This window comes from Cannabis sativa, chromosome 5 (genome assembly GCF_029168945.1).
Source record: "Cannabis sativa cultivar Pink pepper isolate KNU-18-1 chromosome 5, ASM2916894v1, whole genome shotgun sequence".
In the NCBI taxonomy this organism is placed as follows: domain Eukaryota; kingdom Viridiplantae; phylum Streptophyta; class Magnoliopsida; order Rosales; family Cannabaceae; genus Cannabis; species Cannabis sativa.
Window position 1 is genome coordinate 36,679,300 of NC_083605.1, and position 6,847 is coordinate 36,686,146.

At 27.7% G+C, this 6,847-nt stretch overlaps 1 long non-coding RNA gene across 1 annotated transcript; it reads right to left on the minus strand.

The window, feature by feature from the left end:
- Positions 1 to 4,919: 4,919 nt before the first annotated feature.
- On the minus strand, positions 4,920 to 6,461 carry LOC133037897 (uncharacterized). Its single transcript, XR_009687887.1, has 2 exons — positions 5,950 to 6,461; positions 4,920 to 5,320 (listed from the first exon to the last, which is right to left on the minus strand). It is a non-coding gene; the product is annotated as an uncharacterized LOC133037897 (long non-coding RNA).
- Positions 6,462 to 6,847: the final 386 nt, after the last annotated feature.

A 6,847-nucleotide genomic window follows, 5' to 3' on the forward strand; every position in this document is an offset into this window, starting at 1 on the left:
AATTACTGAATTAGATCCTTAAGTACCGTTGTCCCCTCCAAATAGCTTACCAAGGAGAACTTCTAGCCAATACCAAAACCAACACAACCTGCAGTTTGATTGCACTTAACTATTTGATTATTCAAAATTGAAGCATATACATATACTTGTAGATGTATCACAATTTAATTACTAAACTGAAGTGGAAAACAAAAGTACATAGAATTTATAACCTTAATCATGCATATTAAATCAAACAATTTAATTTGTGATAAGATAGGCAGACATAGTTAATCAACCTTGAAATTTCACTTGATTACTGTTAATTTAAGAGATCAACCTGCTATACTACATAAGGTATATAACCTGCCTCAATATTGCAAGTGTGTGTAGCTGTTTCTACATATAACCACAGCAGAAATCTCTATTCCTAATATCGATCTCACAAATATATTCGAATTGGGCAAAGATTGTTCATGTATTAAATTCAGCCATGGAAATACCTGCAATTGACGATCAACCTGATCAGTACTCATGTTATGGCCATGAGTATTAAAATTCAAAGATGAAAAGAAGGGCACAAAAAATGCGTCAGCCATTTCAGATCCAGTACTCAACGCTATGTTGCCTCTTCAAACCAAACGGGAGTTCACAGGCCACGGCGGCCATGATGTTGAGGTCGATCGAGTGAGGCCAAAAGGTTAACATTCTTTTGCTCTAGCCCAAGTCGCAGAAGGCACCCAAGTTCCAGAGGAAGGAGAAGACTAATTCAGCAAGAAAAATTAAAATAAAGATATATTTATGAAAATAAAGGTTTTTTTTTTTTCAAACGAAAAACAAAGGTTTATAGGAGTAAAAATTTTAAAATGAAAACGTAAAAATTGGAAAAGGTAAAAATTTGTAGCGAAACGGGAGAGAAGGTTGGATTTACCCACTGCTGAGTCTCCGATCAAGACTATCTTGAACAAGTACTCTTCTCCTTGTTCTTCCGCCATTGTTGATTAGATATATATATATATATATATAAATATATATATAAGACTTTTTCTTGATGTCTTATATATTATGTTCTGAGAGAGAACCCAGAAGAAGAAGAAGAAGAAGAAAGAAGAAAGGTTTAGTTTAAGTGTGAGTTTTGGGGTTTAAGGAGATTTGTAGACACAATGCGTAATTGGCGGGGATGATTTTATTTTATTTTAATCAGATTTATTATATAAATAAATAATATCTTTTTTTTTAATCAAAAGTATCGAGATTATAATATAGAATTGGAATAATCATATTCCTAATGAAATTAGAATTAATATTGCCCTATATATATATGTACCACCTATCTAATTAAGAAACCTATATTACGAGAAAACACACACTTACTAAATATGGATAATCAACCATTTTCTCAAGTTTTTATTTACGGAAGATTTAATACTGATTTTGAAGAAAATGATCCACCATCGTCACCATTAATGAGGGTGGAGTTGAAAGTGATCCAAATGTACTATTCAGATACCGATCACAGCGACACCTTTATTTTATACAACTCTACTCACCGATTCCAATACCAAATTGATCACCTATTTCAAGAGACCTCACCGCCCATCAACACACTCATTATCTCCATGTTTTCAGGCGTACCAATCCCCTTCCCCTTGGTTAACATGTACTGGAGCAACCCCAACCTTCCTAACATGTCCCAGTTAAAGATGGCGGTAAGCTTCTACACCATGGTCACCATGGTCTCGTTGCCCCTCATCAGTACTCTCCTTCACACACACCACCCTCGTCACCGTCGTCATCTCTCTATGACCTTGACCGTGGACAACAGGATTATGATTCCTGAGAACGCTTTGCTTGATCTACGTATCGCTTCCGCATGGGAACAAGTACTTAATCGTTTAAGGCTTGCCTCTCTCCCCACTGATCCTGAATTACATCAACCACCATCTTCGTCCACAAGTAATAATGATCAAGTGCTTGATAATGATCATGAGAAGGAGGAGGAAGAGCATGGTGATGATAATGATAATCAAGTGTTGAATCATGTTGACCAGAAGGAGGATGAGCATGATGATGAGGATGAGGATTGATTCAATCAAATAATAAAAGGGCTATAACCTTCTAGTGTGGTAGTATGTAATTACTATTGTAACTTATTTTACATCTTATATATTAATTAGCAACTTAAAATATGAATACAACTTAATAAATGACTCATTCCCTTCAGTACTTTAATTTTTGAATTTTTTATTTACCTATCAATAAGTACTTAACCCGACCCAAATCTTATTTCTTAAAATATATATATGTAATTACATTATGTTCATTTATTTCTTTTATACAGAATCTCAGTTTTAAGTTAATTATTTATTTAATTAAAAGAATAGAATAATTAGTTTTGATCAATAGTTAAGATTTATCAATCTTACTCAAAATCTAATTCAGGTCAATTTTTAAAGGGCAATTTACACTAATGTATACATTATATAATTTTATTATAATATATGTGCATAATAATTTATTTTCATATAATCATACATTTTATCTATTATGAAGAAAATTATTTTCAATTTATTATACAATATAATATATAAATAGTAAGTATTTGATTATTTGATTTATTATAACTCATTATTATAGTTATTGAATGATGATATATTAATAATTATATATTTTTTATATAATTTTAAATAATTTTAAAAATCAACCATTATTACAAATATTGAAAATTTGTATTTAGATTAAATCACTATTTAATTCTTTCCTATAAAACTATTATCCAAATACAATATACTCAAATTTTAAACATTTATGTTTATAAAAATTATAATAAGAAGATTAGTTTTTTTTTTTATTTATTTACAAGTGTTTTTTTTATTTTATTATTTGTGCTATAAATGTATGCAATTTTTCTTTATATTTTGTTGATATATTATCACATTTTTAATTATTGTAAAATATATGATTCTCAATATTAATTTTTTTCATAAATAATTTTGTGTCCATTAGGTAAATTATATGCATATATACTTATCTACAATTTATATTTTAATTTTTCTAATTAAATAATGTTTGAAGTTTATAAAGTTATGTTTGTTTATTTATTTTTTGATGTAAGAATTGTTTTTTAATAGATAAATTCGTTCACTAACTCATTAGAAAATAATCAACATATTGAAACAATAGAAAACAAATATATTTATTTTAGTATAGTAGAAATATTACCTATGTCTATTTTTATGTTTACAATTATAATAAACATACCAATAATATAAAATATTTTGTATCTATATATGTGTTTATTTTATATTCTATTAATTAAACATATTAATTTAATAAACAAAATAATAATATTCACATAGGTTTATTATATCACTCTATGTGTGTCATGTTTATTTTTTAATAATTTTTTAGAAAATAAATAATATACATAAAAAAATTGTTTGTCTTTTTTTTTTTTGTTTATTGTGTCCTGTTTATTTTTTCCAAATAAATAATGTTTGGAGTTTATAAAGTTATGTTTATTTATTTATTTTTTGATGTAAGAATTGTATTTCAATAGAAAATTCATTAACTAACTCATTAGAAAATAATGAATATAAAGAAACAATAGAAAGAAAATATATTTATTTTAGTATAGTATAAATTGGCTATGTCTATTTTTATATTTACAATTATAATAAACATACTAATAATATAAAATACTTTGTATATATATGTTTATTTTGTTTTTTATTTATTAAACATACTAATTTAATAAACAAAATAATAATATTCACATATGTTTATTATATCACTCTATGTGTATCATGTTTATTTTTAAAAATTTTAAACATTGATTTATATTTATATACATTAATGTTTATAATTTTTATATTGTATTTTATTGAAAAAAAAACTTATTAAATTATAATAATTCATACTAAAATAGATAATAAACATTTATTCTTTTAAAAAATAAATATTTAATTTGTTTATTTTTATAAAACTATTTATTATTTATTTAATTAATTTTACGGAATTATTTATTTTGAATTTTAATAAACATATTTTATTATTAATAATTTTTAAAATATTAATATAATAAACATAAGGATAAGATATTATAAAATAATATTACAAACATTAATTACATTAATCTATTTATGGTAATTAGTTTAATTATTAATGATTTATATTATTTAATGATTAAAATGTATGGTTTTATGTAATAAGTTTTCAAAATGTATAAATTTTTCAAATTATTTTTTTTTTGCACATTTTTTGTAATTATTTTGTTTTTGTTGTACATTTATGAAAAAGCCCGTTTTTAAATTCTTATTATAACCATGTAATTAAATAAAATATTATTATTAATTAATTATATAATATAAATATAATATAGGGTAAATAGTGGCATAAGTACCCAAAATTTTAAATTTGCAAGCATCATAAACTCAATGTTTATTTTTAGCAGCAAAGTACCCCATTTTTTTAAAACTGTAATTTTCTTCTAGTTTCGTCAGTACTGATTTTTGTTTTGAATTTATTAAAAAAAATATTTGGAAGTAACTGATACTACATGTTTCTATCTAGACCCAATGATATAGATTTCGGGTCTTATATGTGCACTATTTAAGATAATAACAGAGTCAGTACTAGCAAAATTAGAGAAAAATTATAGTTTTACAAACATTAGGTACTTATACCACTAAAAATAAATATAGAATTTATGCCGCTTACAAACTTAAAACTTTTAGTACTTATATCGCTATTTACCCTATATATTATAAAATATTTATGAATGAATATCTTATATTTTCTTATTAATTCATACACTTATATTATACCAGGCGAAGTATGCTTAGTCATATGTATTCAATTTTATTTAACAAGTGATAAAATATGCATATTTTTTTTATTTTTTATTTTTACATTCAAATAGTCATTCTAACATGCTTAGAAATGTTTCAACAGTAAAAGAAAAATCAATAAATTTAGTATGTCTGTTGAGCCTTTCTCTCTGAATATTTTTTGAACTCAGGAACCACTTCCTGCACCACAATTCTTCAACTGTAATAGAAACATCACACCAAATTGAATAGTCAAAACTATCATTAAGCACAGCCCAAGTCGATCGAGTGAGGCCAAAAGGTTAACATTCTTTTGATTATGTTGTGGAAGCCACAGCCCAAGTCGCAGAAGGCACCCAAGTTCCAGAGAAAGGGGAAGAAATAAAGAAACAATATCCTTTCTACCCGCTCCATAAGATTACGAACGACTAATTAAGGCTAGGGGAGGCGGTAAACCATGAGCTGAAATATGTGTTCCAAAAAGCCCAGCTCTAGTTCCTGTTGCTACACTACTACTTCCACATTGGGATGAAAGAGATGAATTCAAAGTTGGTTACACATTTAAATGATTCTCACTGGTTTTGCATTGACTTAAATCACACATCAGAAAACATTATAGGCCACTAAAACTCTAAAGTAGCCATTCGATACTCCTAGACATTGTCTATTTCTCAAAGAAAAAAGTATACCATTACAGTACTTAATGAACATGCTAAGGATATAGTGCATGGAGGATAAACCTCTCTCCTACTAAAGAATGGTGTGTCAATATGACTAAAAATTTTAGCTAGCAATAACAACTCAGTAACCCCATAAGTTGAGACAAAATCGAAAATCAAATAAGTTAACACAATGACAAGAATCAATATCTTCCGACTACTTTAACCCCATAATATAATTTATTACAACTTTATGTTTTATTATTCCCAAATTTCATAGTGTACCAAGAGAAAAACCACAAAGTTATACCAAAATATCAACTGAAACTGCCAATCCTATTCTTTCAATCTCAATATTGCAAGTGTGTGTAGCTGTTTCTACATATAACCACAGCAGAAATCTCTATTCCTAATATCGATCTCACAAATATATTCGAATTGGGCAAAGATTGTTCATGTATTAAATTCAGCCATGGAAATACCTGCAATTGACGATCAACCCAATCAGTTTGGAGCCATGAGTATTAAAACTCAAAGATGAAAAGAAGGGCACAAAAAATGCGTCAGCCATTTCAGATCCAGTACTCAACGCTATGTTGCCTCTTCAAACCAAACGGGAGTTCACAGGCCACGACGGCCATGATGTTGAGGTCGATCGAGTGAGGCCAAAAGGTTAACATTCTTTTGCTCTAGCCCAAGTCGCAGAAGGCACCCAAGTTCCAGAGGAAGGAGAATACTAATTCAACAAGAAAAATTAAAATAAAGATATATTTATGAAAATAAAGGTTTTTTTTTTTTCAAACGAAAAATAAAGGTTGGAAAAGTTTGGTAATTTCCCTAAATGTTTTTAGCCATCAGATTTATTATATAAATAAATAATATCTTTTTTTTTTTTTTATCAAAGGTATCCAGATTATAATATAGAATTGGAATAATCATATTCCTAATGAAATTAGAATTAATATTGCCCTATATATGTACCGGCTATCTAATTAAGAAATTTATATTAAGAGATAACACACACGTACTCATAGTAAATATGGATAATCAACCATTCTCCCAAGTTTTTATTTACCCAAGATTTAATAGTGGTTTTGAAGAAAATGATCCACCATCATCACCATTAATGAGGGTGGAGTTAAAAGTGATCCAAATGTACTATTCAGATACCGATCATAGCGACACCTTCATCTCATACAACTCCACTCACCAATTCCAATACCAAATTGATCACCTATTCCAAGAGACCTCACCATCCATCAACACACTCATTACCTCCATGTTTTCAGGCGAACTGATCCCCTTCCCCTTGGTTAACATGTACTGGAGCAACCCCAACCTTCCTAACATGTCCCAGTTAAAGATGGCGGTAAGCTTCCA